Genomic DNA, 11,601 nt, shown 5'->3' with positions numbered 1-11,601 from the left:
TTTTAAGGAGAAAAGAGGGCCATAAATAATCACTGAAATTAGAAATTAATGCCATTTCCTCTGAGGTAAAACTATTGCAGTACCACAAATAGTAAATCTATCCATACAGACTGTAAATCTATCCTTATAGACTCACTAGTATAATATAATAACTGTTTCAGCCTATGCTTTAATTATATTGTGAGAGAGAGAGAGAGTTTTTAAAGCACAGTAAGATATCCGCTTATGAACTGTAGATGAAAAATGCGTTAATTTTGACCGTATGATATGCTCTTTTTTTTATTAGTACATTCCTGTTTAACGTAATAGTTCCGTTAAAAATAAAATGTCTTACGAGGAAATCCATTTCTTCAAACTTTTATTTGACAGGCTTTCATTTTCCCGTCTATGGTCTTTCTACGTCGATTAGCCTACATACTGCAAAAGCAGCATGATTTCTTATCACGGATGAAGGATAAACTTTCCAAGTTGAGTCCAGCTGTTTATACGGCCTAAACTAATATAAGGGACAAGCAAACGGCTTTATTGTCAAGTAACGGATATTTTATCATCTCTGCATTGTGCCAGATAATGTAGTTTTTTTCCCCTCCAAATCAGGTCATGGAAGGAGTGGCATGTTTTCAAATGCACTCAGAGGATCTATCGAGCGCCTGTGAAAGTGGGCTCTTCAACTTTCTTAGTACACAGAAATAAAGCCGTTGTAAATTCTGAATTCATGATTCGAGAACCATTAAACTCAGACGGTTAAGTCGAGGGAATGGTTTCAAATATTTCACAGACAATGCAGAAAAGTCTTTACGTGCATTATATATCCTTACAAGATATTCATTTATTGGCATATCTAAGGCACTTAAAAGCAGGTTCTTCATCAGAAAATTTCGAGATGAAAAATAAGCGTGACACGTCGACTTTCCAAAACTTCCTTCGAAGAAAAATAATTCAATGTACTTCAAAAATGATATTGCCAGAAAATGCACAAAAATCAGGATTAAGAATGAATAGAGTAATATTTAATATGCGTTTAACAGCCTTCTCTTCAGCATGGATTTTCTGCAAACACAAAGACCGAAATACTTTACTCTTCCATCTAAAGGTGTGGGTATATATAATATATATATATATATATATATATATATATATATATATATATATATATATATATATATATATATATATATATATATATATATAGATAGATAGATAGAAACAGATAAATATAGATATATATATATATATATAATGTATACATATAGATAGACAGATATAGATATATATATGTATACATACATACATACATATATATATATATATATATATATATATATATATATATATATATATATATATATATATGAATAGTTAGATACACAGATGCTTAAAACACCGAAACAAAATATCAAAATGAAAAATGGATGAAAAGGTATGGTCTTAACTATTTCCATCTATCTACACTATTTTTATCGGCTGGAAAATAGCAGGAAGACAGTACAATGAGTAGAAAAATGCAGAGCTAAAAACCAGGCCATATATATATATATATATATATATATATATATATATATATATATATATATATATATATATATATGACTATTTATCACATCACCGTGATTCATATACAATCAGAAAGAACAAACGTCTTTAATATCAATTCACTCTACCTCATATAAATATTTTTCATATATGTTACCGAAGGGAATTTTAGGTGATAATAAAAATTCCCCTTCGGTAACATATATGAAAATATATTACCTGAGTGTAGAGTGAATTGATATTAAAGGACGTTTGTAGCTTCTGAATATATATATATATATATATATATATATATATATATATATATATATATATATATATATATATATATATATATATATATATATATATATATATATATATATATAAAAGTAGGTGGAGTCTTCCTGACAGGGAGTTTGTGTGCTATTCATGTTTTTTTCATGAAGGACACATGATTTAGATTATTTTTAATGCAAATTAACAGACGTATCGTTTGGAGACAAACAACACTCTCTGAAATCTGTATATTTCAATAATTTCCTCCCAAATAAATGGATCAAGTTTATGCTGTCCTAGGCTGAAAATTCGTATTACCAAAAATTTCTTCTGTGAAACTAAATTCCTATCAAATCTCTCTCCAACATAAACGATAATACACTAATTTTTAGCACCTGTCCAATTAATGAAATGATTCCTCTCTTCAACTTAACCAAAAATTGAACTTTCATTGTTATGTCTTTTCAAGTGATTTACCAGTCTGACCAGCAACGAATGTCGCACGATTTACTTTCGGTATGATACATACAGGAAAGATCTTTATCGGGCCGTTGATGCCGCATTATTACGCAAGTTTTTAAGTAGGAGGGGAATAACCATCTTCGAAGTTATAACTATATGGCAGTATAAGTTATTTTTTGTCTTGTGTTTTTCTGTGTTGTTATTGCATCCGTAGTATCTATACAGCAAATTCCATTAATGGATCAAATTCATTTGATATGTCAAAGAAAGCATTGATAGCACTGACAATTTCGTTTCCCGGCCAAGTACATAATTATTATGTCGTCAAAGTATAGAAAAAAAAATTCAAGTTATTGTGAAATAATGTTGCTTAATATTTTGCTCTCAAAAAATTCCACGTATACATCGCTGATTTGCAGGTGACGAATTTCCCATGCCATATCTACAATATTTGACACAATCGCCAGATATATGATAGCAAAACTGTCATGACCAGTGGAATCATAACTTCTGGATTCACTAATATTTCCCCCCATTTGAGAATAGTGCCGTCAGTGCATCTTGCGTGGTACACTGTTGGATCTCCTCTTATTCAAAAAGGCATAAAAGGTGACCTACTGGCATGGGCGCAGTCTGCTTTCAAGGAGCTCACTCTGAGTTCACTGAACTTGAAAACGGGACACCGTAGGGAGGAATTCTTAGTCCCCTTCTCTTCAATGTTCTTATGGAAAATCTTGCTACGCTAAACCTACCCAAAGGGAGGAGATCTTCATCTATGCAGATGATGTCTGCCTGGTGTGGCCCCTGCAGCCAGGCGACATTCAGCTACAGAAGACTCCATGATCACTGTACTTGATGAAGCAAAGTTCAAGGACCTAGGTCTCAAAATTAACATAGACAAAACCAAGGCTAGGCTATCAGGCAAACTCGCCTACTCAATAATCTCTCTATAATGGGAGAAGCCACTGAATGGGTGGGTGTCTTCATGTACCTGGGAGTAAATATAAATCATAAACTCCCCATGAAATATATCACCTAAAGCAAAATGTCGCTTAAATGCGATGAGAAGAACCACATCACTTCGCCTGGGAACATAAGTTATCTAGTCAAAATGTTCTACATCCAAACAATCCCCTCTATTCGGTTCACAGCAGAACATCAAACAGACAATAAGTTGCCTTTTTTGGAAATATTGATTTACCATGACCCAGTAACTTTCACCTTTAAATTTGCAGTGTATCGTAAAGAAACTAATGCAGAAACTTATATTAATTTTTTCTCCTGGCACAATAACGAAGTTAAAACCAACATCTTGGTCAATTTTGTTTTGAGAGTTCTGAAAATTTGCGACCCCGACTCCATTGACAGAGAACTTAAAGACATCGAAGATGTTCTCAAAAAACTGTGCTACCCTGAACATTTTATTAATAATGCTTTTAAAAAGGCTAGAAGGATATTTTATATATGTTCCTCAAATGAACATGACAAAAAGAAATTTATGAACTGTCTTGCACTCCCTTTTAATCCACACTTGAACAGAATAAGGAAAACTGTAAACAAAAATCATAATGATGAAATAAATATAGTCTATAATTATAATAACACCATTAAAAGACTTCTTTTACACAACAACAGTACACAGAATCACAACAATAAACATATTGGTGTTTAAGAAATTCCCTGTACAGAATGTGTCTAAATATTTTGGGGAAAGTGGTAGAGGGTTGCTCACAAGAATCGGGGAACACAAAAGAGCATACAAGTTACATGCAGAAAACAATGTGTTAGTTAGCCACAGTCTTAAACTCGACCACCGCATGAATTGGGCAGAATCTAAAGTAATTTTTAGCAGCAAAGATGTTGGCATAAGAAGACTAGTGGAGGGTGCGGCGACAAATAGTGGTTTGTCTGTGGAAGGCAATAAATCTTTTACACAGGACGATAAATTCACCAACAACCTTATTTCCAGGAAGTACATTAAAGGTTTTAAGAATAAAGACCATATGATAGTGTTGTCTCGTTAGCCACATCTGATGCTGCGGTTGCCTCTTTCTCCCGTTCAGGTAACTCGGTTGCTTCCAGTAACCGCTGTTGCAGGCGCCTATATGCAATTGATGACCAGCAAAACGACCGCATCGAGCAAGGACCAATTAGACGTTCCAGACGACTGGCAGGACTTTCATCAGAAAACGACGGCATTGCTGCCTGATCTATGTTTGACGACCGGTTCCATAGTTTATAAACAACTTCGCTTGTTTTGAGTCCTTTTATGTTTACTTGGTTGGAGTGCTACATCAACGCATCAGATTGAAAAGGGGAACCGAACAAGTTTCCGAAAGCTATCTATATTGATTAGTCTTTAAATACATGTACTGTACATATACATAACTGTGGATTTGCTTCTCCATTATTATTATTATTATTATTATTATTATTATTATTATTATTATTATTATTATTATTATTATTATTATTACATTTTCAGTTCATTTAATTACCTATTTACTTTAATATCTTATCATTATTATGATTTTTTCCCACTCCATAAATCAATACTATTTTTAAACATGTTTTCCACTGAAAACCTTAAGTTCAGAATTAAATACACACACACGTATGTATATAACAAATAAATAAATAAATATATATACATATATATTTTTTATGTATGTATGTATAAATGACCCTATGTTAATCAGTTGAAGAATGACAAGTGTTGAAGAAACTATTTCATACAATGCTCCCGATGGTGTTACTTCACTGTAAAGCATTTTTAGCATTAACTTTTCAGTATCACGTTTGAACTTAAGAAAACGGTTAAACCTCTTGCAAGCAAGTCATGATGTTATTAAAAAAATAATCTACCAACATATCGAAGAACTATTTATACTATACTGCTGACTGTGAATTAGCTCCATACCCCTGATCATTCTCGATGACGTGGGAATGCGTGAGGTGTATAAATCTGTTCTGTACGATGTATTTTTACGTATTTTTGCTAAGAAAACTCCTGAGATACAGATTATGCTACTGATGGAGGATTCCTTAGACATCGAGGTGTTTGACACCCGCAAGAGAGATTTACAACAATTATAAACAGGTACACTGAGTATATAAAAAAAATTACAAAAATGCTGTCACTGTCTTTGATGGATGTCCAGAAAATCTGTCTGAAAAACGTACAAAATGTGCTGAACGTACTTATTAACTGAATTGTTTCCACAATACAGTAGAGTGAATCATTAACTGAACTGTTCCATAATGCGGTAGACAATAATTTTTTGATGAAACTATGCAAGAATCAATTGGTTAGAGTAAATTTTTTATGAAAATGAAAACTATCAAATGCTCACCCTTAAATTGGTCGAAGCAAGTTTTTCTGTAAAACATTTTTTGAAGAAGCATGCTCACCGATTGGTTAAACTACTATCGCAGTATCCTCCGAGAATGAGTCAGTAACAATGTCAGGTGAAGATGAAGATCGTTCGGTTATCCTCACGACCCGTTTTGATCGAAAAATAAAACTGACACTCAGAACCAGGAAAAGGAACTAATTTATGAAATTTGGATTCACCATCAAATTCCATATCTGCTGAGAAAATCGCTCGGCAGAGGGCCAGGTTGTGTTGTGGCTTCTGTCAAGAAAACACGAGTTTTATACGACTTCTTGGTCACCGAAGGCTTTTTGAGTGTACCCACAGGTGTGTGAGCATGCAGTGGCTATTTTGCCCTTCCTTAGCGTAAAGTAGGAATGTAAACTTAGCATTTATTTGAGTGTAAAAAAATCAGGAATCTTTGCTCCGGTTTCCTAGCCGGGAAAATCTTACGACCTTGCGCTACGCTCGAGGCGTCTCAATGGCCAACTTTAGCGGGTAGTATAGGCTAGTTAGCGACGACGCAGTCGTTTGTGCCCAGTGAAAACCAGAGACAGTGACTCTTCCGTATTCTGTGAATCCAGAATGAATGCGCCAAGGGTGAATTATTAGTACCATGGGTGTTTGATACTTATAATAGTGGGTACTATTTATGAAGACGATATTCCCTTAATTCTTGAAGATACGTTACGAATAGAAGATGATGAAACTGAGGGCATTGCAGAATTAGGGAAAACCACGCTAACTGTTAAATTAAGCTCAAGGGAAAAATATGGAGACATTTGTGAAGAGTTCAATGGCAAAGTAATCAGTGTAAGGACGACCTAAAAATCCGAGTTGAAGATTTGTCTCCTTACAGGTCGTACGTCACAGTGCGAAATGTGCCTTTTGAAATAACTGACTCCATGCTGAATGACATTCTTTCCAGATATGGCACAGTGAGTTATGTGAAGAAGAACACTCGAAATCAGGGAAGATACAAAGGCATTGATAATGGTGCCAGAACAGTTTCAATGGATATTAATCGACAGATTCCTTCTTTCTTATATGTTGAATGCTCCAAGGTTTATATTTACATATACTATAAAGGACAGACGAAAACATGCAGACTGTGGGCAAACCAACCATTTTACTAAGGAATGTGAAGTTGGAGTTACGCAAAGACTAAATATCATTAGTGAGGTAGATTTCCCTCAATTATCTGGCCACCAACAAAATAAAAGAAACGAAATGCCAGTAAACCACCAAGACCCAGTGGACGTTCGAACTTGTGAAGGTTTGCAGCAAAACACTTCTATGGTTGATCGTCTTGTCGGTGTCGGAAGTGACTCAGTATCTAACGACCAACCAACATTGCAAGCGGAATCTGAAACGCTAATGGAGACTTGCCATTTGATTGACCTGCATGATGACACAGATACTACTCCAAATGTATCTGAAGAAACCAGCATGGCCCCTACAAACGGGGCCTTACAACATATTGGTGGGACAGACATACTGAATGCAAGCTGCAACATCATACAACGAACTACTTAAGACTGATGCAGTACCTCTTGTTGCAACCTACGGAACAATATCCGAGGAGACTTTTTGTTCACCTGACGGTAATCCTGTTGAAGCCTCACCTAGTGACAACGATATGAGACCTTGTGACGTCATGGAAGAATCAAGGCATTTTGAAGATAACACTGACGAAAACAAAAGTAACACCGACACGGCGTATCCCATGAGTCAAGATTTACTGTATTTAGTTCAATCACCCGGTTCAGAGGTCAAGATGATATACAAAATCCAACAGGGGATTTATTGTTACCATCCTTTAATAGTTCCAATTATTTTAAAGGTACCAAAGACACGATGACAGAACAAGAAAGTTGTTGCTCGATAGAAAATGAAATACCAGCAGGCCAAAAATGTAATAATGATAATGAAACCACAGTGACTGATGAGTCGGACTGTAATTTAAGCATTGTAGAAAACACACAGGTAAACAAAACACAAAAGCAATGTAAAAATGCAACAAAAAAGTGTAAAAGAAAATCTCATAATAACTAGCATTTATTAGGATATCCACCCTTAATATCAACGGTATTAATGATAGACTGAAACAAGAGATGTTGCATTCATTTAAAACCTCCAACAAAATAGACATTCTTTCAGTTTAAGAACACAATGTTAAGGACATTAAAGATTTAGAGTTTTTCTCAGACAGGTATAATATCGTTTTCAATCCAGCCATTTGTCTTAAGGATGGAACTTGTATTCTCATCAGGAAGACTTTAGGTTTTGTAGTAAAGCATGTTGAAAGAAGTGGAGATCCTAGAATATGTTCTGTACATGGTGAGGTGAATGGTGGTAAGACTCGCATTGTTAACATTTATGCTCCCTCAGGTCGTAATCGCACAAAGGAACGGGAAGAGATTTTTGACAAGGAATTGCCCTACTACTTACGGTATGATAATAGTCATACTATTATGGGAGGTGATTGGAACTGTGTTTTGAGTCCTAGAGACAATTCTAATAATAATGAATCAAACGTGTCAAAATCACTTCTCAGATTAATTAGAACCCTTAGGTTTAATGATGCATGGTTTTTGCATAACAAAGAACCCCAGTATACTTATTTACGCACAAACTATGGTTCGCGCATTGATAGATTGTACTGTCAGACGCTCAAAGACAATGTAATTTTAAGTGAAATGATACCTGTGTCATTTTCTGATCATTCTGCTGTCATTTGCAAAGTTAAGATTGATCCAAACATTAGTACTGGGGATTCATTTTGGAAGCTTAATGCTAGTTTATTAAAAGACGAGGAAATTAAAGAAAAGTTTAGGAGTTTGTGGACTTTTTGAAAACACGTAAAAGGAACTTCTATCATATCAGTAATTGGTGGAATGATTTGGTGAAACCAGAAATAAAGCAATTCTTTGTCAGAGAAAGTAAAAGGATTAGCAGGCATAAGTATGGAGTCATCAGTTATTTCGAAACAAAATAAAGCAATTCTTTGTCAGAGAAAGTAAAAGGATTAGCAGGCTTAAGTATGGAGTCATCAGTTATTTCGAAACAAAACTAAGGAAACAATACATGAAACTTAATGTGTCAGGTAATGCAGGTTATGCAGACATCAGTATTCTCAAAGACAGAATAAACAACTTAAAATCTCAGACATTAGAAGGGGTTAAAATACGATCGAGAATTCAAGACAGGGTTGAAGGGGAAAAACCCTCCTCTCACCTTCTTGGGCAGAAAAGAGGAGTAAATAGTAAAAAGGTCATGACAGAATTAGTCGCAGAACGAAACATAATTCCGAATCTTGATGAAGGTACTGTTCTTACAAATAGACAGGCCATTGAACATTATGTGTTTAGGTATTACCAAAAACTTTACCGGAAAAACATTTGTGATGTACTGCAAAACATTTTTATGCAGTTTGTAGGAAAAAAAATTGACAGATTCTGATAATGGTATATTCCATCAGAATATATCTTTCAGAGAGATACGTGATGTTATTCGTTCAATTGCTAACAATAAATGCCCTGGTATAGACGGGATCCCAATAGAATTTGATAAGGTATTTTGGGAAGATATTAAGCATGAACTAAAATTGTTGTTTGAAAATATTATGGAAATAAAAACTCTCTCCAGGAGTCAGGGTAGTGCACTCGTCACTCTCATATCGAAAGGTACTGATGGGAGTGCTTTTGCTGATTGAAGACCAATTTCATTGGCTAAGATAAGTACGAAAAGAATGCAAACAGTTATTCCCAAACTTATCAGTCCTGAACAATTTTGTGTGCCTGAAAGATCCATAAGTACATGTAATACTTTAATTAGAGATATTGTGTATTATTGTAATGGGAAAAGAGTTCAAGGTGCTATTTTAAATCTTGATTGGTCGAAAGCACTTGACCGAGTTGATATTAATTTTGTACTTCAGATTCCTGAAAGACTATGTTTTGTGATGAGCTGATTTCTTGCATTAAGATATTACACAAGAATATTGGAAGTTGCTGCATTGTTAATGGCAACATTGGTAGATATTTTAGTGTGCAGAGGAGCGTCCGACAAGGCTGCCTTAAAGTTCTTGGGTTTGTCGATGATTCAAATATTTTCGTTGCCAGTGATAAGGGAATTTTGGAGATTAGCACATTAGTGTCCAAATTTGAAGCAGCCACAGGTTGTATTTTAAATAAAACTAAGACGAAAATATTTGGATTAGGCCAATGAAGTGATAGGTCTTTTTGGCCTTTACCATGGCTTCAAGGATATACAGGTTCTTTTACAACTCTGGGAATTTTATTTTCTGATAATTATGAAATAGCTGCTAACTCCTCCTGGACTAATATATTAAGTAAAATTAAGAATACTTTGGCGAGCTTTCACAACAGAAGACTTACATTACATCAAAAAGCTGTTATTTTCAATACCTTGATTTTGTCAAAGACATGGTATATTTCCCATAATTACCCTTTGCCTGTCAAATATGCAAAGCTGATAAGTAAAGAAATTTTCATTTACATTTGGGGAAAAAATGTGAATTTATCAAAAGAGACACTTTAACAAAGTCAAAGATTGAAGGAGGGATAGGATTGGTAAGTCTTTTATGGAAAACGCAAAGTATTCTAGCTGCCTCTTTCTTAAAGATACACTTTGATGAGGAATACAATTTTGAGTCAAATTATTATAACAATTCACATACGAAAGGCTTGTTTGCTGAAAATTTAAGACAAAGAGACAATTCATGTATAATGGCACCTATGTATTCTGAAGGCTTAGCAACAGTTAGAAAATGTAAAACAGTCCAGAATTTTCCTTCTCTTAAACCGAGAACTATATATGTGAGCATATTGCCAAAGGTTCAGCCAACTTTTGAGAGTAGATACTCCCTTCATAATTGGCCTTTGATTTGGGAAAACATTAATATGAAATTTCTTTCTGCTGCTAATAGGGAAATAATATATAAATATATTCACGAAATCTTGCCCAATAAAAAAAAAGATTAAGAGAAATGAAAATAACTCAAGACTCTCATTGCCAGTTTTGTGATGCTGAGGAATCGAATATTCACATGGTATATTTCTGCAAGAAAATTGCAAACATAATAGTCTGGTTGAAGGGAGTTTTGAAGCATTTTTGCAATTTTCTCAATTGTAATTTCATTAGAATTATGTATTTTGATTTCCCAGAAGCATCGAAGAAACAAAGGAACACAGCAACTTTAATTTTGTCAAGTTATATGGTAAATATATGGTTATTTAAAGAAAAGAACGTGCCTGAACGTTTGATCATAAATAAAATAAAAGCTTCCATTATAGCCTACGCAACCAAAGATATGTCAAAACCATTTTAAAAGATAAAATGTTTAAGCTTTTCACAAAGAATTTTAGTAGTATTCAGAGCAATGTATTCTAAATGTAAACGTGTGTAGTTCGAGATTGGTTGTAATCTTTTGTAATAATTTATTGAATAAAAACTTAAAGAAAAAAAATTCCATATCTCTTTCTTACATGCCTTTTTTAGGCAAGGAAAACTGAAGTTTATTATGCTGTTAAAAACGTGAAATACCAGAAGCTTTTGCGGTGTTTACAGAACAATCTGCTAAACCTTCAAAGAATGTAGACGCAGAAAAAGTTCATTTTCAATGTGACGCCTTCCTGGTATGAGATAACAATGTCTCTTTCCTAACCCATGCCTACTAGAAGGGTTAGGAAAGAGAATTACAAAGGAGATAAATTCAGTTACCACAGACCTTGCTAATACAGAGCAATATCATATAAATGACTCAAAGGTTGTACTGAGGCCACTGGTAGCAGAAGAAAGATGACTAAAACGCTCAATGTTTTGGGTATTTTATGTAAGGGGTTATCGTGTTCAAACTGAAATAACTAACAGAGAACAGGACTGTGATGGTCCCACTAATTAGAACATTTTTTCTTAACGGCATATGGAAATTAATTTATGAAAAACAAGA

This window comes from Macrobrachium rosenbergii, chromosome 10 (genome assembly GCF_040412425.1).
Source record: "Macrobrachium rosenbergii isolate ZJJX-2024 chromosome 10, ASM4041242v1, whole genome shotgun sequence".
Taxonomy (NCBI): Eukaryota; Metazoa; Arthropoda; class Malacostraca; order Decapoda; family Palaemonidae; genus Macrobrachium; species Macrobrachium rosenbergii.
Note: the sequence above shows the minus strand (reverse complement) of the source record.